The sequence below is a fragment of the Poecile atricapillus genome, chromosome 1 (genome assembly GCF_030490865.1).
Source record: "Poecile atricapillus isolate bPoeAtr1 chromosome 1, bPoeAtr1.hap1, whole genome shotgun sequence".
NCBI lineage: Eukaryota > Metazoa > Chordata > Aves > Passeriformes > Paridae > Poecile > Poecile atricapillus.
The window spans coordinates 103,460,553-103,484,591 of NC_081249.1; the positions used below are offsets into that span (position 1 = coordinate 103,460,553).

At 42.6% G+C, this 24,039-nt stretch overlaps 1 long non-coding RNA gene across 1 annotated transcript; it reads left to right on the top strand.

The window, feature by feature from the left end:
* The first annotated feature begins 6,339 nt into the window (after positions 1-6,339).
* Positions 6,340-23,978, top strand: LOC131587253 (uncharacterized). Its single transcript, XR_009279328.1, has 3 exons — positions 6,340-6,459; positions 17,589-17,690; positions 23,052-23,978. It is a non-coding gene; the product is annotated as an uncharacterized LOC131587253 (long non-coding RNA).
* Positions 23,979-24,039: the final 61 nt, after the last annotated feature.

Here is a 24,039-nt window from a genome sequence, read left to right on the forward strand (position 1 = left end):
CATTCTTCCTTTCTGCTATTCCATTTTCCCATTATCCTTAAGTTTTTTCAAACAAAAGGAATATTTTTTAGCAGCATCAGGTTTTGAGGGAGACTGAGCTTGTCAGGAGTAACAAATTTTTCAAGGCAATGCTGTGCTTGTTAACCTTTTCAGGGCTACTGCTTTTCCCAGAGAGAGGTCATTGTGACTTAACTGTGGCAAAGACTCCAGGGTGACACAGCTGCCAGCCACAGCTTTGGGTTGAGGTGGACAACTCCATGAGAAGGTGCTGCTGGAATCACAGAGATGTAGTTAGACTCAAAATAATTGCTTAATTCCCCATTTTGCTATAGCTTGCCTTTATAGATTCCACTGTCTCAGCTCCCTGGATGAAAACCAGAATGAATCCATCCTTTTCCCCCCTTTTCATCTACACTTCTTACTGCATATCTATGAGTTTTTCCCTAAGTAATAACATAGGAAAGGCTGCACTGGGTTATCCTCTCCTGTCTCTGAGAAGATGTAGGAACTCATGGCAAAAATGATAAAGCGTGAATATAGCAAAAACTTCAGTGTTGCCCTCATTTTGTTCCAGGACCTTAAAAGACAATTTTCTATCCTCCTTCCATTGCTGGAATTTTTTACTGAGGCAGTAGACTCAACATCTGAGGAAATGGCAGTGACACATGGTGTGACTTTCAGGTTATCCTTGCAGAGCCAGCAGTTGGACTTCAATGATCCTTGTGAGTCCCAGCTCAGGGAGATTCTATGACTGTATTCTGGGTGCTCCTGTAAGAAGTGTAATGGAGAATCCCAAAGGTACCTTCATGTCAGCAGCCAGATGGGTCGATTGCTTTCACCTCCTTTCAAGCCAGACATACATCATAGCTGGTTGTGGATCTCTTTCTCACCACTCCAGTATTTTCCAAAACTGTGTCTGAGCTATTTCATGGGTTGCTGCAGGCAAAATACAAATGTACAGTATTACTGACAATCCCAGAAACAATGTGAGATGACTTGATTTCCATTTTCTCTATCAGCTTAAGAAGTGCACTTCTGCTTCTGGCATTTATTCAGAGACATTAAGAGTGGCAGAAACTGTGGAACTCCTAATTTGAACTCGAGCATACTGCAGAACAGATGCTTTCACCACAAAACTGGACTGAGCCCAGTGATGTGGCTTTGCTTAAAGTATTTTTTCCTGACGGCACCCTAATGATTGCCCAACACTTTAACCATTCCTAAATTAACAGATTGCCCTAGGCTGTCAACCTCTCCCTTCAATTTACAAGGCTCACTTGCTCATAACCAATGGTTTTTTGGCTTCAGCTCCTAGCTGTTGGCTCTTGCCTTTTTTTTTTTTTTTTTTTTTAAAGAGTAAAGCTCTTTATTATCCCCTTGTGTTGGGCTAATATGTGTAGCTCTTGCCGGAAATGTGGAAGCAGTTTTGTCCTCTGAACTTACGACAGATCTTACCCCATATCATGCTCAATTAAGAGTTCCATAATCAGAAAAATGGGGTAGGCTTGAACCAGCACAGCCCAGAATTTGTGAGAAGAGATTGGTTTTTTTCCCCAAAGCTCTTACCTGTCGCCCTGAAAATTAAACCTTCTGATTTTGTTTTCATAGTTTCTAGCCACTTTCCCAGGAAAGTAACTATAAACATAGATGTTTATACATTCTTTCTAAGAAATGTCTTTTGATGGATGTTTCTCACAACCAGTGTGATTGGGAAAGTGGTAACCTAACTATCCAATCCCTGGTCATTGTCGAGAATCTATAAATACTGGAGTCACAAAAATAAAAGTCTTCTTTTTCCCTATCATACATTGAACCGTGTCTGTGTGAATCATTCCGTGTCCTACAGCAACACTTACCCAGCAATGAACTCAGTCAGTTTCTTCTTTCAGTTTCCTTCTTTCTCAGGAGTCAATAGTAAAAATTCAGGATTTCTGCTCATGAACATATTACAACATGTACCTAAGGAAGACTCTTAAGTGTTTTATCAGAACAATGGGTGCTTAAGCAAGTCTTCAAGTACTCTCTTCTGAAGGCAGTAAGACTGAGGCAAGGTTAAATCCCTTCTGTATCAGACTAATGCTACCCTTTACACACTAAACACTGCAGTGAGAGAAAACAAGCCTATAGCTTCTCTGCTGTGAGGTCATAGAATCATTGAATGATTTGGGTTGGCAGAGACCTTAAAGATCACCTTGCCATGGGTAGAGACACTTTCCACCAGATTACTTCAAGCCCTGTCTAACCTGGCCTTGACTATTTCCAGGGGTGGGGCATACACAGCTTCTCTCGGCAACCTGTCCCAGGGCCTCACCACCCTCACAGGGGGAAGAATTTCTTCCCAATATCCTATCTTACCCTGCCCTCTGTCAATTTGAAGCCATGCCTCCTTGTCATGTCGCTGCTTGTCCTTGTAAAAAGTCCCTCTCCAGCTCTCTTGTAGCTCCCTTTTGGGTCTCAATTCTTCTCCTCACTCTGTGCTTTAATGACATTCCAGATAACCTGGCAGTTTTGTCAATGGCCAAACAGGGGTAGGAGATGTTTACAATTGGGTTTCTGAGCACCAAAAGCCCCACAGCTCCACCTCACATATTGTTTGGCATCCTTGTAGTGGGGATACTTCTGCTATCCTTTTAACCATCCTCCCTCTCAGATGAACCTCCAGTGTTGTCCAAAGTCTACTGAAGTGAAACATGTTTTTTTATCAACTTCAACAGGCTTCAGCTCAGGCTTCCAGTATATGTGTCTCTCACTTCCAAACACAGCTACCCCAAACACAGTTCAGAGACAGTGTGTCTGAAAGCTTCTGGCACCCATGTCCTGCAGCAAAAGCTCTTTGGCTCTGAGCCATGTAGCCAAGGACTTAATATCCTGAGTACAGGTCATCATCTGGCTGAATGAGTGTCTTAATCCAAACTGCCAGCATCAGCACCTTGTCTGTATGCAGCTTTAACCCTGGTCAGTGCAGCAATGTGGCTGTGCTGGTCGGGACTGATGCTGCAATGGGGATGAGTTTTCTGGGGTGTCAACCTACAGCTCTGCACCCCCTTCTCTCCTGTCATACACACACAGAAACACATATGTGTATGCAGAGCCATGTGCATTTCCTGGCTTTGTTTCAACAAGCAGAAAATAAAAAGTGGGAACCTCTGGTATAATCTGCAGGGAGAGGATTCCTGACTTAATAAGTCTACAATATCTAATTCACCTCCCTGTACTCAGCAGCAAGCATGATTCCCTCATTGCCTCTAAAAAAAAGCAATAAAAAGAAAAAAAAATTGAAATAGAAAATTCCTGAACCATTTTTTTAATTGTAACTTTTTCATTTTTCTTCTAACATCTGTAAGTGGGGATACTTCTACACTTTTAAAATTAAAACAATCCAGACAAACAATATGTTGAGCTCTGTCCTGCTTCCTGCTGTGATTATTCCTAATGTTTGGTCTCAGATCAGAGGCAGCAGCAATCTCTATAAATATGACAGCAAAACAGAGAGCTCTTTCCAACAGAAATGCCTCCTGAATCATGTCAGGAATTTATGAGGCTGAGTACAAGCCAAGACTTAAATATGTTCTGGATCAAATGGCATTGCATAGGTGGCTCTGATCAACTTTGCAGTGGTGGGATGAAGATGGAATCCTCCAGATGGAGGACTGGAAGGATATTTATTTATTTAAAAAAAATAATAAATTAAAGCTGAGAGTGACAAGAAAAGGCATTGGTATTTTAAAACTCAGGCTCTGCCAGACAGAGCCAGCAAGTAAAAAGCTTTAACAAGCCTAGATTTTACTGCATCTTGTGTGTGTGTGAGTGCATGTGTACTATTCTTACTGCTAAACCTCTCTAGACCACTTCATGCCTGGCAGATAGGAAGAAGCAATACCCATACTGCAACATTTTCCCCTCCAAATTGCATTGTCCTGGGGATATGTTTGCCAGTCTGGTGTCTGCTGTCATTACAGACCGTTTGGACAAAGTTTCCTCCAGTGGGTTTTGTTTAGTGTCTGCCTCCCATCGAGTGTTAAGTAAAATATTTTGCCCATCTGAGACCACATCAGGTTAGAGAGAATTCTCAGGGCCACATCAGCTCTCTACACCTCAATAAACAAAATGAGGGAAGGAGAACTGTGAGGAAGTGGGCTGGCATGTGGTCTCCACTCACCAGCTCAGAAGGTGCAGCACTGAGAAATACTGGAAGTTGCAAAAGACACAACAACTGTATTTTCTTTTACTGCACTTGCATTTTCCTGAATCATGAGATAATCAGTGCTGCGTGTCACAGATCTCACTTGTGCACCAGTCCAGACAGACCAAAGCTTTCTTTAATAAGCAAATTGAATACAGAGTGATTGCACAGTCATAGATAAGGATTTTCCAGGGGTGAACTCTTGATTCAGATTTTTTGGGCAGGGACACCTGTGCTGAGTTTGCCTGGGGCTGAGTTAATTTTCATCACAGTAGCACGAACTATGCTTTAGATTTGTCCTGCAAACAGTCCTGATAACACAGGGATGTTTTCATTATTGCCAAGAAGGATTTAGACAGAATCAAGGCCTTTTCTTCTCACTCCACCACTGAGAAGACTGGGGGTGCACAGGGAACTGGGAGGGGACATAGCCTGGACAGCTGACCCTAACTGACCCATATGTCCCAGACCATATGGCATCATCCTCAGGGTATAAAGCTGGGGGAAGAAAAAGGAAATGGCAGAAGTGCCACAAAAATTATCAGGGGGGTAAAACACCTCTCCTATGGAGACAGGCTGAGGGAGGGTCGAGGGGAGAGGAGAAGGAAGGAGAGGAGGGAGTGGGAGAGGGAAGGCAAGGTGAGGCAAGGTGAGGCAGCTCCAGGGAGACCTGAGAGCCTCTGCCAGTGCCTAAAGGGGCTCTGAGAGCTGGAGCCTCAGCTCCAGCTCAGCTTTGGACAAAGGCCTGGAGTGACAGGACAAGGGGGAATGGCTTCCCACTGACAGAGGGCAGGGTTAGAAGGGATATTATTATCTCAATCCATTCGTTTCCTCACTTTTACCTTTACATTTCAATCTCCTATCCCACTGGCTCTGTGGTGCTTGCTTGCTGAGTGACACTAAACCACAACACAAGTTTTGGAGCCAGACTCCATGACCTTTGAAGGGCCTGTGACATTCCCAAAGGCCCTGTTTAACATTTGGTAAAGACACCACTCTGAGATGTCAAACCCAAAAGGGAAATATCTTATGTTGATCAAGGCACCACCTTTGCATGCACAGGGAGTACAGGGGTCATGGAAAACCCATGTCCTCTGTGAATTCTTGGAACAATTTAATGATTGTCATGACAAACTAGCATGTGGTGCAGCACCAACTAAGCTGTGTCTACAGCCAATGGAAGGAGAGGGCAATTGCAAGAGGACAGTTTATCCACCATGGACAAATAGAGAAGATGAGGTATTAGGCGAACGTGGAGAACATTTTGTCTATATGCCAGTGCTTAGAAGCAATGCCTGTCTTTGGCTTCTCACTTATATGCCATCTCAGGGATGTGATATAAACTATTTTTCACACTGTCCATGCTGTTTATAATACATATGATGAGGTGAACTTGAAAGAAAAAAGAAGATATCTCTTAATAAATAAATGAGGATATCCTACAGAGCCACAAGGAAGTACATGTTTAACAGAGGGAGATAAGCAGCAAAATAACCAACCAACCAACCAAAAAAACCCACAAAATAACCAACAACGACAAAAAAACAACAACAAAAAAGGGAATATTTATTAAAATAGCTCTTATCCTAAGGCTAAAATTTCCTTCAGCTTCATCAGGAATTCCAGAGAATGAAATGTAGATCTGGTAATTTTATATTTGAATACAATAGAACTGTACCCTAGACTTGCCTGTGTCAGAAACCAGGATGATATTTCAAAGGAAAGAGTCCTTGCTTTTTAAAATACTTTTCAAACAATTGTTTCTGACAATAGCTGGGTAGGACACAAACTGTGTGTATAGGGTCTAATTTAGTCGGTTTTTGATCATTACTTTTGTAAGGACGAGGTTCTGAGTAAAGTGACTCCCCCCACCTTGTGCAGATTTAATTTCATTCTCCTGCAAAGGCAGATGAAGTCAGTTTAAGGGCAAGATGTTGGCCCAGCTCACACCTACACAGCCTGCAGGGCTGTGCCATATGCTCACATTTTCTCCATCCCCTCTGCATATCAGGGGCTGCCAATATTTAGACTTGGCTCTCCTTCACTGATTTGTAAGTGAAACCCTCATCTGTGTGACCCCTGACTTTTGCCTCAAACCTTACAACTTGTATATCATTACTGAGTTCCGGTCCCATCATTCCTGGGCCTCCTTTGGACTTTTCTGTCAGCTTCACTGGAAGTGGAGTTCCCATCTTTTTCCAATATTCTTCCACCCAGCTCTGTAATTCCTGGAACCAGTCCATAACACATAATATTCCTCTTCATGCTTCTGCCAGGTAAGCCTTTATTAGTTTTGGTCTGCGAGTCAGATCATTGTCTGGATTGTTGTGTGACTAAGCCCCGGACAATAACAAGATCCTGTGCACTCAAAATTTGGCTTCAAATGTTGCAGCTTAAATGCAACAGCTTTTGTCACCTTTGACAGCTTTTTATTGCTGTTTCCTTCAATGCTGGTTAATATTAGCATAATAAAGTTTTTTTGATGCTCGAATGCAGTCTTGTCTTTGGAAACAAGTCCTGGGACTATTGAGAATGCCTCTTAATATGAAAGAAATACCTGAATTTCCTTAATTTGTGCAGGAATTTCCCTTTCGGTAGCCTGGCTGGCCTTGATTGAAAAATAGCTAAAAGAAACTCTCTGCCCTGTTTTTTGCTCTTTTCTCTTCATGCTTCAGAGGTCAAGATTGTATAAGCTGCAGGTCTGCTAAAATGGAGGAAAATCTGATAATCACTGTAAAGGCACAATAGAAGATGCAGCTGGATTTTTGTAGGGGAAGCAGCTGTGGGATCTGTTTTGAATGGGTAAGATTTGGGGAAATTCCTAAAGGCTGGGAATATGAGTGGCATTTCTCATGTGCAACATACCTGGCAGATAGAGCATGCACTTCAATATTTGTTATAGTAATAACACATGGCCTCCAAGAGCAGAACACTGTACAGAAAGCAGACATTCAGGGGCTCGTAAGCCTGCTGGCATACATTTTGGATGCTAGTTCAAATCCAGCCTGGTTTGTCAGCAGTGAAAACCTGCCATCAACTCACTACCTAGAGTCAGTAAGGAGACATGTCCATTTTATAAAAGCCAGAGTTGCCCTGTGGGTTCTCCCTGTCAGTAGAGAGATGGGGGCTGAAGGAGCTGCTTTCTTCAGGCTCACTGCAAGAGAGGCTTTTCCTCTTTCACATTATTTCTGAAGACATAGAAAGTCTCACATATTGTTTGACTGACACACGCCAGTCTGACCCTTGCAGATGAACTCAGCTGGGAAGCAGCCTTGTTTTCCCTGTCTCACCAGGGATCTCCAGAGACACCTCCTGCAAGGATGTGTGAAGATAAAACATAGGTGCAGCTGTCCTCTTTGAGGTGGACCAGATGCAAGTTTTAGGAGTCTTGTACCAACACTTGCAGAAATGGGACAGCAGTGTCCTTGTAATCCCAGGGGTGAAAAGAAGAGGTTCATGAAGCAGAACTGGAGATGACTGGGAGATGAGTTGTTAGCTTTCACATCTCCACAGGCTGGCTCTTCCAGGCAAGAGCATTACATCAAAAGATGCAAATTGATCAAGTCATTGATCAGTCATTGATCAGCCTGGATTGCTTTTCCAGTAGTAAGTTTTCAGTCGTTAGCTCCTTGTAGCAGGCAGAGCCTAAAGTGTATCCATTGCCTGAGGCTCCTACCACCTGCCTCTTGCTTCACAGTCAAGTCACTCATCTTCCTGTAGACTACATCCAGGCTGTTGAACTGATTTAGATAACAAGCACTGTGGCAGAAGGTCCATTCACATATATAATAGGATATCCGTGCTCATGCTGCATGGGGCCTAGAGGTTTGCTATAAAACCTGCAGCAATGTCAAGCTATACCTAGAATGTGAAACTTGTGCATTCTGGTTTAAAGACAAGCCAGGTTTCCTTTCTTGAAGAGCAGTCCACATCTACTGCCCCTTTGTGGAGGCGAAACTCACCATTTGTGAATAGTTTGATGCTGGGGTTCAAAGTCACCACCCAATTGTGGGAGCCTATATGACATTGCCACACGTTGGCTGAGGTCTAGGAACTATCCCAGTGCATACTCTCATGGAAGACCAGCAGAAGTTGGGCACTTCTGCACAGTAAGCTGGATTGCTGTGAATGACCTCACATTTGGCTGCCATGGTGTACCCTGCATTTGATAACCCTATTATACAACTTTGTTGTGCTGGGGACTTAACTCGGGGTATTTGTGGAGATTTGTCTGGTTTTGAGCTTTGCCATGTGTCTCACCAAAGCAAGATTTCTTGGAGCCACAATTTTCATCACATAAAAGGGAAGTGGGAAGTTGGATGAATATACATCTCACAAACTATTTCCAGTGTCTTTACTGGCAGAAGTCTTTCTTTCCTTCTAAGGACATGGTTCCCCTCGATCTGCAATAATTTCTTCTCTAGTGCTAAAGCAAAAAGGGTTGTGTTTCTATTTGCCTTGAAGTCCTGTTGTGCGGTCTGGTTTTCATTGTTACACTCAGCTCAGGGTTGCCAGCAGACTGCCTGGTTCACAGCACATGGCATTTGGCATTTAGCCTCCTCCAAGTTCCTGTGTCATGCCTCAAGGTCCTAGTTCATAGTAATTATTGAAGGAGGAGTGGTGGGAGATTCAGTTCAATGTGTCTGAAATATTTAGTGGTCTTTGCTACAGCCTGCCACAGTCATGTTTTTATAACAAGAAATTGCAGGTAGGTGTTATGAGCTCTGAGATGTGGCATAAAGACTTGTGGGGGTATTTGAAGATGCAAAGCTTGCCAGGACAGAATTGAAGGACTGTGCAGGCCAAGTGGGAACCAAAATTGGTATGGTCTCATCAGCAACACCTACTCTATTAAATAGAGCTGATCAGGGCTGATTCACTGGCCCTGAGGCCTAGTGCCACAGCATCACTTGTGTCCAAACACCTCAGCTCTTCTCTGCCTGAGAGCATGGTTTGGGAGTGAGCTAACAGCAAAGCTGCTCGGACAGCTAGTGCTCCAAGACCTGAGCCTGCACCCTGGAACCTCTATTCCTCAGCAGTAAAGATACTCTCTAAATTCCAGGAATGAGTTCAGGGATATTTAAGCCAATTCCTCTATGGCTTAGAAGCAGCAAGGACCTGCTAAGGGGACTGCTAAGGACTTTGGATTGTCTTATAATATTTGATCTGAAACTTAATGATTGCCCAGCTCTCCTTCATCAAACACAAGAGCAGAAGTATTGTCCACATTCAAGTATGAGGACACTCCAGAAGAGAAGACCATCACTTCTTCTGATAACCCTTTCCACAGTCAATTCACACAGACCATACTATTATTAAACAAGGCTATAATTAAAAAGTGTAATTTCACATGGGAGCATCAGACTCAGAACTTCCCAGACAATGAGAAAACATTCACTGATCTCCTGCCACTAAAACAAAGTGGTCCCACATTTTTGGAGGTGTCTGTTCCTCATTCCTGTTATATCTGAATGATCCTCAAGCAGATAGGAAAGCAAAATGTTATCTTGAAGGTAGGAAATAAAAGGGAAATACACATTAAATGTCATAGGAAAATGTCACATTAATAATCTGTTTCTGATTTTAAGTAAATCCTGTCCACACCACTGACAAAGGTCACTTTGTTGAAGAAACTCAAATTTTGTACCATGTAACTCAATAGTTTTAAACAACATCATAGCATATCAGTTATATCTTCTCAGCATCTTCCTTCCTATGCTATGCAAAAGTTGGCTAATACATCCCAAATGTTCCAGCTGTTTTATGATGAAATACACATTAGCCTGGCTAGCTATCACTCAGAAAAAAGGCTTGTTAGGCAGCTCTTCACCATTAATTACTTTTGCTCAGATATTAAACAGCCTCATCCACCTAGATCATAAAATGTCTTCCCAGTCCTGCAGATTGTTAAACTGTATGCCTGCAGACATTTACTGTCACATCTGGAAAATCTGTGCTGTCATAATGACTTCAATACAGATTTCATCAGAAGACACATGGAAATTAAACTGGATTCACCCAATCCCTTACAAGCCATTTCACACTAAGCACATAAGAGCTGATTCCCCCTGTTTCAGGGTCTGCACAAGTGGTGGAGCTCCACTCTGTTTGCATGTGAGTCTCAAGGAGTTGGATCAAGCTGCCAGGCCAGAGTAATGCAATTTTCCCTATTCCAGCAATTCTGTCCCTGACTCTGGCTCTCCACATTTTGAATTCCTGAATGTCCCTGGGACTGCAGTGGACAATTCCTTCTCTGATATTTGCTAGCATGATGAATTCATATTTGCTTCTCTAGAAGGAAAGAAACACCAGGCCTGACTGTGACTTAACAAGTGATTTAGGTCAAGACACAGTTCCAGTGTTTGTTTTAGTGCTAATAAGGACTTGGCACTCCCTAGTTATCACAAAATCACAGAATGGTTTGGGTTGGGAGGCACCTTAAAGATCACCTTCCAACATTCCTGCAATGGGAACACCTTCTACTAGACCAGGTTGCTCTATGCCCTGTCCAGCTTGTCCTCAAACACAACCAGGCATGGAACAGCCACAGCTTCTCTGGGCAACTTGTGCCAGGGCCTCACCACCCTCACAGGGAAAAATTTCTTCTCAATGAAGATAGACAGGTTTTCACTCCCAAGTTTGATTTTAAGCCAGGAAGGACAAGAGTCCTTTTCATGAAAATTTAAAAACTGAGAAAGAAGTACAAAGTTTAAAAATGCCTTTAATGCTCCTCCTTATGTTACATCATTACTGGAAGCCCACTGGACCTGAGACCTTTCTGGCTTGAAAACCAAGCAGATGACATTTTAAAATACAGCCTCAAGAAACAATCAGTGACTTTATTCCCTTCTTTTCCATGATTGTTCCACTTAGTTTTCTCCATGGTTTCCAATCCTCTGCCTTCCAGACCACCTTGAAACTTACTACCTACCTTTTTGTGCACACAAAGGACCCAGAGTTCCCACTCATTTCTACAACTAGGTCACAGTCAACTACATATGCTTATCAAAACCCCACACAGGCTGTGCAAGGAACTCTGCCTTGAGCCAATTGACACTCCTGATTCCCTTTGCAGGTCCTTCCCCAGGGATGCAAAGCAGTGATGAAGTGGTGCCAGTGCCCCCACACACACTTTCTTTGCAGGCCAGGCAGTCTGCAGGCTGTGAACTGGGCTAAGAAGAGATCTACAACTTTTAATATTCCTTCTCCTGGCAGGGAGCTTGGCCAGATCTTAGAGAAGAGGGCCCATTTCTCCAAACCGCTCTAGAAAGGCTCTCTACAACATCTGCTTGCCAGTGAGGAAGAAAACCACAGAACAAAGATCCCATCTGTTTTCTGTTTTGATGTGAAGACAGAAAAGCCAGTTGATTTTTCATTTCCCCAGATGCTTGAGGAGCTCAACTCCTCACTCTCCTATCCACGGAGCAGGAATGGAGGGTGCTAGAAACTGGCAAGGTTTGGTGGTGCCATGAAGGTCTTGCAGACTGATTCACCGCCTCCTGCTTAGTTTCTCAAGACAGATAGGCCTCTACTTCCCCTGCAGATTTCTTCTTGTGAAATCTGAACTTCTCCATGTACTCAGGGGTGGGGCTAAGACCTCCTCCTGAGGCCACAGACCCCTGTGGCCCAGGTGATCCTCATGCAGTGAAACTCTCAGAAGTTTCTTCTTGAAAGCACAGCTCCCAAAGTTAGCTGAGCTGCCGAGACAAGGAAACTAACCACTTCTGATGCATTTTTTGGTCCATCCCTGGTCCTCGTTATGTGTTCCTCTCTCTGAACAGCATATAAAGGGATTTCATAAAGGAGGAACAAGCACAATAGAGGTGCAGATGTTTCCTGAGGAGGAGTAAAAGGAGAGACCTGCAACCTGTGTGCTGTTTGACTTCAGGCCACAGCTATAACAGGATATCCCTCTTCTGCCTCTGTTATACATCCTTGAGGATTATAAGAGTGATAGCTATGTGAAAATGAGAGGATGTCTGGGAAGGACATTCAGGAGGGATGAAGAGACATCTGTTTCAGTACAAGAACCTTCTCTTGTAGAGGAGGACTAAGGGACAACATATAAAGCTGTTGCGAGACGGGTTCAGGACACACAAAGTAGCTGTGTCTTTAACCAGCATCTGTTAGGATATAAGGAGGTGACAGGAACCCAAGGGAAGAATTTCAGGAAAGAAAAATCCATACCATTTCAGGAAAGAGAAATCAAAGTGTTACGAAATGCTTTAAGTTTTCAAGGCTACATCTGTATTAAAGAGTCAGCTAGAGCCAGAGCAATGTCTCCAGCTGTGTTCTATGACCACATAGACTGCTTAAATCTTAGCTTACTCCTCATCGTGGCTCAGCATTTGTGAGTTTCAGACTATCCAGGCATGGTCAAACTAGCAAAGGGCAACGATCATTGACAAAATTCATTAGGGGTGAAGTAATCTGGGTGATAAAGCCCATCTGGTTGCAAGTTCTGCTGTGCCACTTGCCATGGGCAGCCAGTAACCCAGCCTGTTTCCAGGTTTATTTACTAGTAAAAGGCAGCCAAAGATGCCAGGTATCTCAGGGCTATGCACAGGCACTGGAGTTTAAAACAGAAGTGTGATTTCCAACACGTGTCACTCTCTTTGGCAGTGCCTGTTGGCTGGACTGAGACAGTCCCCTGTGAAACACTTCAGGCTGCTGTTGATGCTGGGATGCCAATGGTCCTCACTTAGGCATGCCTATCTGGCCTTGCTCCATCTGCTTGCAGGTCTCCTGTATCTCAAGGAGACAACTCTCTCTTTTGCTGAATCTATGGAGTTTTCAAAACAAGTACAATAGAAGATGGTACCCAAAGGAACATGGCACTCGTGACAGGAACACAGTGTCCCATTAGTACCTCACATCTTCCATGACAAACAGACCTGTTTTAATAGAAACAGTTTGTCTGATGGGATTTCTGCAAGTGAGAATAATATGGTCCATCTGGTAGCTCCAGAGCTGGGATTTAAGCCCAGCAGCTTGGTCAAAGTCCAAACAGAAAGTTCAGATGTAGCTGGGACACCATATCTAAAGGATATTGTGATTTTCCACTCTCAAGCACTCTTCTGAAATCCTGGTTGCAACCAAGCACAAAGGACAGCAGGAAAACTAATTGGTGTTCCAGAGAAATGCCTTTCTTTGGCTTTCTATGCCCATATATTTAGCATGTTCCAAAGGTGACTTAGCCAGAATATTCTGAGTTTATCAGGTCCAAGATTTTGGGATTATTATCACTAAATTAATTCAAATAATGAAGTTAATTCATCTAGCTCCACAAGGAATGAAATTACTTTGCTTTTTTCTTCTAAGTATCCCAAATATAATTGATCATTTAGTAGACTAATGCTGAACTTCTCTGGCAGTGTGCTACCTTAATCACAGAAGATCTGGGCTATTTTACACACGGATGAAACATGTCCCTGATGCCAATTTCTAAAGGGAATCCAGGATGAGCTATCTCAATGACAGAGCTAGTATATCAAGGCTGATAGGATGATGTCCACCTTGGATGTTCCTGAAACCTCAACTTACTGACAAAGTTTGCTGGACATGGAGAAAAGGCAGCATCTGAAAGGATGGAGGTTGGACAAACATTCCACATTCATGAAGATGGAAGAAAAATGTTAAAAAATACTCGTACCCTTAGCAAATTAGGGTCCAAAATGCAGTTCTGCTGACTTATGACCTCTCCTACAGCTCCTGGCTCTGAGACACAAATTCTGGCCAACTTTGTTGGGAGATTTAGGATATTGGCACTCCCAAGAGTTCAGTCTTTTCCTAGCCCTCTGCCAGGCCTAAGCTTACCCTAAGTGAGGAGCAGAAAGTTCTCATGGGTTCTCAGATGCTCCTAATCAGAGATACATATATTGATTCTCACTCCTTGAATTCATTTTTCCCATGGACTGATCCATCAGTCTTGTGAGGAAAAAAAATACCCCCAAATGCTCCATCCTATTTTCCTTCATACTATACTGTCCTTCCCATCCTTTCATATTCTGGTTGAACACCTATTTCCACCTTCTTACCACCTGAGTATCCAGCCTGTAGGCTGCATCCATCACAGTTCCAGGTGCCTCTGGAGGCCCCTTAGATCCCTGTAAAGCACTGTGGGCTCCAGTGGGCCTTCCAGCTGTCAATGCCTTGTATGGGATATTCAGTGCCTCAGTTTGGCCATGATTTAGGAGGGAACTCAGCCCATTATCACTCAGCTCCCATCTCTTCTACAGAGACAGGTCCATCTTCACTTTTTTAATTGTGCAAACAATGTGGGAAAATAAAGGATAGGGGAAAAGCAAAAAAAAAAACAAACAAAAAACCCAACAGAAAACCCCCAAAACCTATCAGGGCAAAAAATACAAATGTATTTTCACAAAATGTACTTCTAGCTAATATAATACACAATCCAATGCTCTTTACAAGACAGGCCCTAAAAAATTTTCTACCAAGTACCAGACTTGCTATGTTCAGCTGTTATAAGTCATTGCTTCTGACTTACCCTGGGAGACAGGTCACAACTGCCTAATTAAATAGCTTGTCTTTGAGCAGAAAGCTAGACTTTATAGAAGTGTAACTGTGAATTACTTTATATAGCCATTTGAGGGAAAGAGAGAATGCAAGAAAAAATAAAGCCAGGAAAAGCGAGAGAGAGCAGAAGAAAGAAAATGTAAGAAAGTAAGGAAAGACAGAAAGAAAAAGTGAGAGAAACTCATTAATATATTTTGAGAGTTCAGTTCCTTTCATTGTGAAAGAATGAGAAAATTTGGAAAGCCCAGACTAAATAACTCACAATGATAACGGGGCGATACCAAGAGCAGTAAAATTAATTTATTGGGCTGAATTTATCTGATTCCAGGGAAAGTGAGTACTGCTGAATGGAGCTCTGACTATGCCTGTGCCTGACAAGACACACAGTTCAGATGCAAAATTACGTTAAGCAGATGTAGCCCATTAAGAAGCTGAGCTTGCAAATGTACTTTATCCTGTCAAGGCAAATCCTAGTTGAAAACTCAAAAAACCTTTAAAAAAAACCCTGAAAACTGCATTATGTTCTATTTTGGGCTTTATTGCTTTGATCTTTTTTGTGTCAGTCATAGTTACAGGGTGATGATAAATATAAACCCACCTCCTCTGTATTTCTAACATAACTCCATTACCTACACTCAGCTATAACAGAGAAAAGCCCCTTAACATAAAACCCAGCAGAACCAGTCCTGGGTTCAATTATCACACAGAATTGGGTGAGGTTGGCCAGATCTCAGAGGTAAACTGGCTAAAACACAAATCATATGTTCCTACTCCAGCCTGGGCTAAAATGTAGAGTGGCAGAGGAAGCACAACTAGTTCATCCCTTCCTTGCATCCATCCATTATGGAGACAGTGCTGGGTTAGCCCATGTGTGGGGTCTCCAAGGTGAGATGATTCTCACTCTAGGTGCCTCTCTGCATAAGAGCTCCTGAAAATATGGGGGGTATGGTGCAGAAGGAGAAAATGGATGGAATTCAAGATGTGTGGAGTAACATTTGGTTGTGCTAAAAGATGGTGTGAATATTTTTTAATAAAAATGTTGGTGATTTCCCACACCAAATTTCTTTATATCTAGCCTATTTATACATCTATAACATCAGTCATAGAACTGGGGAAAAAACACTTGTTCTGGATTAAACCAAGCCAAAATATACATCATGGGATTCTCACTACTAAATTTGGGTGTCTAAAAGGCACTTTGGAGTATATCAACCCCTCACAGCTGGGTGGTGGTGGGTGGTGTGTTTGCCTTTGGAGTGTATAATGATTCTTTGTGATTCCTTTATTCTCATGTATTTCATCCAGTACACACACCACTGACAGAAATGTTCAGAAACACCAGCAAGATATCAAAAGGAAAGAAGGTCAATCTCATTAGACTGGCTAGGATCATTTTAAGGAGAAAAAGCATAATGTTGAAAGAATGGTCAGTGTCTTTCTATGCAGGAAGATCTCTGAGTTTATCTAAATCTCCTGAAGGTAAGCTTGAGCACTTAGGCTATTAACCAGATGATATAGAGTAATGGAAAATATTTTGCAAGGAGAAATCATCTGCCAGCAATTCAGTGGTCATGTAAAACACAGTCACTGTATGGCATTCATTTTGTTCTTTGAAGTTTCTTTGCTTATGCTTTATTATCTTAAAATACCCTCCTTAATGGTTGGGAGAGAAAAAAAGTTAGTTTGTACCAGTGCAATTATTAATATGAATTAAGTTCAGGGGCCTTGAGTCTGACATTTGATTGCAAATGTGAAATGGACAGTGTGTTTGAATGATTTGATTTTCTTTACAAACTCCATGAAAAGTAACTTTTTTAGTTTCCTTGCAATTTCGTGCAAATCCCAAGATGAAAATCTCCCCTCTAATGGAGAGAAAAGAAAAAAGTCTAACCAGCTGAATTCACATGTTTACAATGTTTGATTCCATTCATTGAGTTTCACTGTTTTATTTGGAAGTGTCTTTAAGCAATTTATGTAACATAATAGACACCAGTTGTAATAATTTTGGGCATGGGAGTTATATAGACTCATTCTCTGATGCTAATAGTCCAGCTACACTTAATAACTAATTAGCTTGGTTTATAACAAAATCAAACACCAAAACAAAAGCACCCCTATGACAAGCATCAGGCTAAGGATAAGCCCTACCTGATTTCCAACATCTGCTCAAAGGATATCTACATGAAAAGGGTCGCACTAACTCCCAGTTGACATAATTCATCTTATCCCAATCCCCTCTTTGGAGGCATTCCAGATTTCTACGCTCTGAAAATATCTTTATTGCAGAGAGCTGAGAACAGCTTGCTCCAAAACCTGCCCAGTGAATTCCTGCTGGGGGAGTTCATTCAACAATTTGTGACTTTATACTGAGGTCCTTGTTTAACTCAGAAGCCCCTCTTGGTGACTCGGGGTTGTAAGATCTGGAGGTCAGACCAGGACTATGGGTGCCAATGGCATTCATGAAGCAGAATGAGCCTGATGGCTTTGCACAGCTAACTTTTGAGTGTCATCCAGTTTGTTGGTCCATGGTAGACCTGGAAGAGCCTTTGGGATCAGTGCTGTGAAGGGAAAAAACTGTCCTCAAGTCCTTGCATCACCAGATGCAGGGGTGCAATTGATTTGCTTAAATGTCAGTACTACTTGAAATGCTGATGGTTGTCCCTTGGATGTTCCTCTTCCAGCTCTGGTGGGCAGAGAATTCTCAAGAGGATAAGGTCACTCTGAAGTGCCTCAAATGACATCAGATGCTTCACTGCAAATTGCTGAGAGGGATTTTCCATCCAGTGGAGGAAAAAAATGTGTGTGGGACTCAGGGCAAGCTGGGGAGTTATTGATGTCTTAAATCAGGCCATTTTTTGATTCTTTGCAGGTGTAATCTCAACAATTTTATGTCATACCCGAGAGCTGCTTCTCAAGTGTGGATGCACAGGGAGCTGCTTGCTGTCATCTCCTACTTCCTGCAAAAGCAAAGGTAATTCCAGCTCACACCCCCCACAGCTCACACGCTGCTGGCAGCAAGGGAGGAAGCACCTGCAGAGAAGAGCACTGAAGTGGGGTTTTAATCTGTCTGAGCTATATGAGGAGCAGAAGCAGAAGTTTCAGGCTCTCAGGGGCTGATCTGTTTCCCAAGGGAAAGTCTTTCAGGCAAACTTTTCTCTCTCAAGGAGTGTTGTGTAAATAAGATTTTAGTTCTCAAAACAATGACACAGATGTTCTGAGAGTGTTTTTCTCTTGTCCCACCAATAGGATAAGGGAGGCGTTGTTCCTTGTACCAATCAGGTCATCCTGTATTGAAACACCTTATAATAAGGGTTGAAAACCCCAAAATAAAGGCTTTTCACCTCCTGAAAATAAACTTTGTCTGCCTGTGATAAGAATCCTTGCTTCATACTTTGTGTCCACTAGTGACAATGGATCTCACCACCCTGGGGGTATTTGACTGACACTGGCACAGGTTGCCCAGAGAAACTCTGGCTGCCCCATCCCTGTAAGCGTTCAAGGACAGGTTGGATGGGATTGGAGCAACCTGTTCTAGTGGAAGATGTTCCTGCCCATGGCAGAGGATTGGAATGAGATGAGCTTTAAGGTCCCTTCCAACCCAAACCATTCTATGATTTTAAATATGCCTACCAGTTGGTTTCCTTTGATGATAACACAGTTGCTGTTATTAATGGCTTTCATAATGAGACAGATTATAGCATCTTATCCTAAATTTCAAACTATTTTAGGATCATTTTTAACTTGAAATTTAGGATGAGAAACAATGGAGAAGGAAGGATGCCTCTTAGAATAATGGATCTTAAATCTCTCTTTCCTCTGAAATACAGCATGAATTTTGAGAAAGCAGCCAACCCTCAAGGATGTGGAAATTATGCTGTCACACACCCCATAGCTTCAAACAATCACAGGATTGTGAGCACCCAACTTTACCTGGATTAATTTTCATAGTTCTACCTTTGTTCCAGTTCATCATTCACTGTCACAATATTGTCACAGTACAGCTGGTCTGGACTGGACAAAGTAAATTTGGCCATGACACAAATCCAGTTTGGCTGGCCTGGTTCATGCCTGAACATGTCCCTGAATAAGTTACAGGGGACCCTCAGCCATCCCCATTCGGGCTGAGAAGTAAGCACATCACTGGCCAGAGATCTGGGCAGAGAGAGATCCCAGCCAATAGCTATCCCAGCCCAGGAGTTTTGAATCGAGTATAAAAGTGCACTCTGTATAATAAATGAGGCTGTTTTGTCTGAGAATCAAGAGGACTCGAGTCGTGGATTTCTGTCTCCCCAGCCACAATCAGCACATTACACATGGTGACCCCGTGTGAAGACAAAGACACAGCCTTTCCCACGAGCAAAGCCATGGGGGAGACAGGGACAGAGCGAGAAGAGCCTGTCCAAAACAGTGAAAAGCTGGAAAAAACAGTCGAGAAGAGCCTGATCTCTAGTGAAAAGCTGGAAAAAACAGAAATGAGAAGAGCCCAAACTGCAGCAAAAAGCTGAAACAAGAGGCATGCAGACAAAGCTGTCTAAAAGACACAGTGCAGAGAGCTGTTTGCAGTGAAAAATCACTCAAAATCTGGAATATTTTTGGACTTAGCCTTAAAAATATAAGAAAATACTCATCAGAGCCATGGGAGCCTGGATATCAACTCAACCACCTCCAGTTTTGAAGGTATGGTCGCTTTTTTTACAAGAATGGGACTTAGAATATGATAAAGATGCATTATTAGCTTTAATAACGTGGGCAAAAAACCACAGATTGGATGCAACCAAAGAGGCTGCCCTTGTTATAAATACATGGGAATGAACTGGACAATTTATACTTCAGGCAGCCTCAAGGGGAGACAAAAACACTATAAAAATTTTAAAGCCCTGGAGATTTATTTTTGACTTAATGAGACACATAAATTCTGGACTGCAAAATGAAAGCAGAGCTCAGGAGGGGACAGAGGGAGATTGGGACACACTTCCAAGCCCATGGGCGGAGTAGCACCACCAAACAGCTGCCCTGAATGCTCCTCTTGCACTGGGACTGCCTTTTTGCCAGCTGTTTCCCACAGCCTCACCATGCCAGAGAGCACAGGCAGCTGGAGGTGCCCTGGCAGGTGGACAGACTGTGGCAGGTGGCAATGAGCTGATTTGGATTTGTGTTATGGTCAGATTCGCTTTGTCCAGGCCAGCTGTACTGTGACAATGCTGCGACAATTCAGCACCACTGAGCAACGCTCCAGACTTCATCCCGGACAGAGCAAATTAGAAAATCTGAAAGAAACATGGGTCTCTATTTTAAAAAGTCCATTTGTCCACAGTTATCACTTACAGAGATCTATTGATAACTGGCATTTATAAGATCTGATTATCCAAGGTTTTTAGTGCTTTGGCCCTAATTCAGGAAGACACTTATTCACACCTTTAGCCTTAGCGTGTGAGCTGTCCCTCTTTGAGTTGTTCCTGTGTCATGCCAGGAGTGGGTAAACTTCACAGAGTAAGTCAAACAATGAAAATATTTAGGTCTGAAGCTCGTCCTTACATCGACAGCAGCACAAGAGTTCTGGTGCTGTGTTATGGATCTGGTGGCTCTCTCCTAAGCTCTGTGGTCCTGGCAGCATGTCCCTTTATATCCCAGCTCCTGCAGTTGTGCAGTTACACAATATCCTCTTCTGCCTCAAGAGAAATTTCAAGCCCATATGGCTCTGGTAAATACCCTGAAAAATTCCACTTAGAAGAGGAAAAAAAATAAATTTTTCAGAAAGGATCTTTAAAATTTAAAACTAATTTAAGTTACAATGCAGACAAAATACTTTCCACTCATTCTTAACAAAAGAGGAAGTAAGAACAATTCACAATGTATTCTGTTGTTACTATTTTATTGTTATTGTTGCTCTCACAATTAGAAAACACAGCTAATGCTTCCATGTACAGAGGGTAATTTGTGCTTTAGATGAATAAACTATAGCTCTTCTGAGATATTTAATCAATCTAACTGATGAAACTGGTCCTGAGAGGAAAACAAAACAAAACATGTTGCACATGTTAAAGACATTAATCTCAGGTGGATTTTAAGTTTCCTGTTCTTTCTCCCCTCTCTCAAATCTTGTTATCTGCTCCATCTCCTCTGCAGAGGAGAAAGTCATGCTGTGATAGCTCTGATCTGCTCTTGGGAACAAAACAATGATGTTTCACAACCCCGTCTGATGCAGGGAAAGACAAATCTTTTGTAGGGGGTGGAGGTCTAACAACAATCAATCCCAGGCCTGAATTTTCCTCTTGTTCCCCATATTCCCAAGGACCTCCAGAGCCTCCTCCCAGCACCTTCCCCAAACAGGTAGCCCAGAGCTGGGCAGCACAAGTCTGTCTCACTTGGAGGAAGATAATGGTTGTCTACAGGGATTTGTCTTCTAGCAGGAAGAGGAATGGTCCCTCAGGGACTCTTTTATCACTTTCCTGACAGAGACACTGATAATTGTATTCAGATTTTTTTTCTTCTTCCCTCACTCCCCTCACCGAGGGCTTTTCTAACTGCATGTGAAATATTGTGGGCTGCCTGCTTAAGTATAATTAAGATTCCTTCTATTTTTGTAGAATAAAATACACAATCAGATGGGAGGTTTTTTATAATGAATGGCATTTGCCTACCTTATGGAGAAACCTAAATGATTTTAAAACTGGAAGGAGTAAGGATGGGGGGAATTAATCAAAAATTACAAAGCCAGCCAGATGCATACAGGGTCTAAAACCTCAGATTTGAAAATAGCATTAAGTCCAAACTGTTTTATTAAATCATAGATATTTTTTTCAAATTAATAAATGCTAGAAGGCCACCAGCATAATACCCTTCAGGATAGCTTGTCTGCTTCCATCAGGGGTAATAGTGTAAGGCTGTGAAATAATACAGGCTGTTTGTGGGAATAAATCAGATGTATTTTGCAGGCTAGTGTAAATCAACAGTACAGTGTAGTACGACATGGAGCTGGGCCAAATTGTATCAGCTGTTTAGATGTGGTAAGACATGCTATAAGAAGAGAACTACAGCATCACCTGACAAGGACATTCACAGTAATTAAAGTAATTTTCTGCAGTGGCTGGAGGATCTCTGTTTCAGACCAAAGCCTTGAAAACTGCTTGCTGAAGGCCTGAGAAAGGGAAGTAGGGATGGATTTTCCTTGCAAAGCTGGTTTGTGACAAATGTTCTCCCAAATATCTTTCACACTTCACATGCACAAAAAATTATAGAATAATAGAATGTTTTGGATTGGAATGGACCTTGAATATCATCCAGTTCCAGCCCCCTGCCATGGGCAGGGACACGTTCCTCTAGACTGCAAAAATAACTTGGCCATTCTGGTTTGGATCCCTGTTGTATCAATAATTTAAATTGAGAGATGTGACACTTTTCACTTCTGGCCTCCCTGCACTTTTCTGCTGATGCAAGGAGTGAAGCAGAGACAGGTTGCAAGGAGAAAGATTCACCAAGAGTGGGTCCACCACTATGGCCCTGTGTTACAGGTACTCTCTTTATTCCTAGTTTTTATTAAAAGGAAAGGAAAGCAGAAAGCACTATCTACTGCTCATAGAAAGATATTTTCTGAAAAAAGTTTGGAAGTACCAGAGCATCCAGAGGGAGATCATAGAGTCACAGAATGGTTTGGGGTGGAAGGGACCTTAGAAGCTCATCTCGTTCCACCCCTCTGCCATGGGCAGGGACACTTCTATTGGACCAGGTTGCTCCAAGCCCCATCCAACCTGTCCTTGGACAGGGAAAAATTTCTTCCTAACATCTAATCTAAACCTACTTTATTTAATCTTAAAGCCACCAAACTGATGAGATGACCCTAGTTTGCTGGATTAAGCAGGCCTGTGTAACAAGGGAGGCTGCATTTTATCAGGCCTTGCCCTGTGCATGACTCTCACCTTAGGAAGGCACCCTGGGCACAGTGTGCAGTGCACACAGGTGTGCAGCTACTCCACAGGAAAAAAGGGCCCTGAAATTTAGAAGCAATGGCAAAAGCAGTGTAACACTGTTAATTTGTAGACTAACAGCCTAAGACGTGGGCTGGGGCCACACAGACTCTTTTCTCAAAGAAGTGAAGTTCAGATGAAGCCCATGATGGATTGTCTGGAGAAGCCAGCAGAGATTTTGAACATGGATACCCCAAACTGCAAAACTCCAAACAATTCAGCCATTTCAGGTCAGCATCTTCAGTAACAGACATCTGTGGCATGAGATGACAAAGTGTGAGTTACCACCATGGCTCAAGTTCTGCTGTGGGCTCATTTCCCACCTGATGGACCTCCAGATGCCTAATTGGTGTACTCACTTCTTTTAGTTCCAGGTGATGATTTCTTCTGACATGAGAAAGCCAGTCAAGGATCACAGATCTGACATGAGAGGAGTGAAATGCAGGTGAAAACAGTTATGTATAGACCTTTTCTTCCTTTTTACTGTTTTTTCACCAAGCAGAAAGACCCGTGACATCAGCAAGGGAGCAAGAAAAAGAGTCATTACAGAACAGCATTGAAATGCTCAAATATTTCTTCAGTCAGAACATCCGTGCCTTGTTGGCTTCATCAGAAACTGGAAATAAAAATTAAATTCCTTAAAAGAATGAGAGTAGATGGTTTCTTTACATATCAAATGAAGCCAAATTCTGGCATTGGAGAGAAGTGGGATTTGTGCCACTAGCCTGTCTGCATGTCAGCCCAAAGACACCCACCACTCATCACACCACACTGCAGAGACGTTTTAGTCCATCAGCTTTTATGGGGTGACAATAACACAAACCACTGACAAACCATGAAAGGTCTTTTTTTGCCTGTTCATGACTGGGGGAGGGAAGGAGACAAGGAGACCAAATCCATTACAGCAAAGCAAAGTAGCTGAAGTGAACAAAATACCTCTAATTTTGCTCTTATAGCACACGATGCTTTTCTCCTCCAGCTCCCCAGGGCTGCTCACAGACATGTCAGAGGCAGTTTCCCCCTAGGGAGTGCCTGAGTGGGGAAAAAAGAGGATTTGGACAAAGATTGCAGTGTTACTGACATATTCTCCATAAGAAAGTGACAGAGTCCCTCTACATTTGTGTTGGAGTGAGTTTTTGGCTGCTTCCAGCATTTTGCATGGGGTTGGGGTGCCCAAGAATGATCTGAAAGACATCAGAAGCTCTGCTGCCTTCTGTTCCTGGAGCAGCATCCTTCTCCAACATCACCTTTCATAATCAGTGCACAGGGCTGGATGACCACTAAAAGAAACAAAACAAAAATCCCCCTCGCCCAACCCCAAACCAGCCAAACAAAACAAAACAAACCCATAATAAC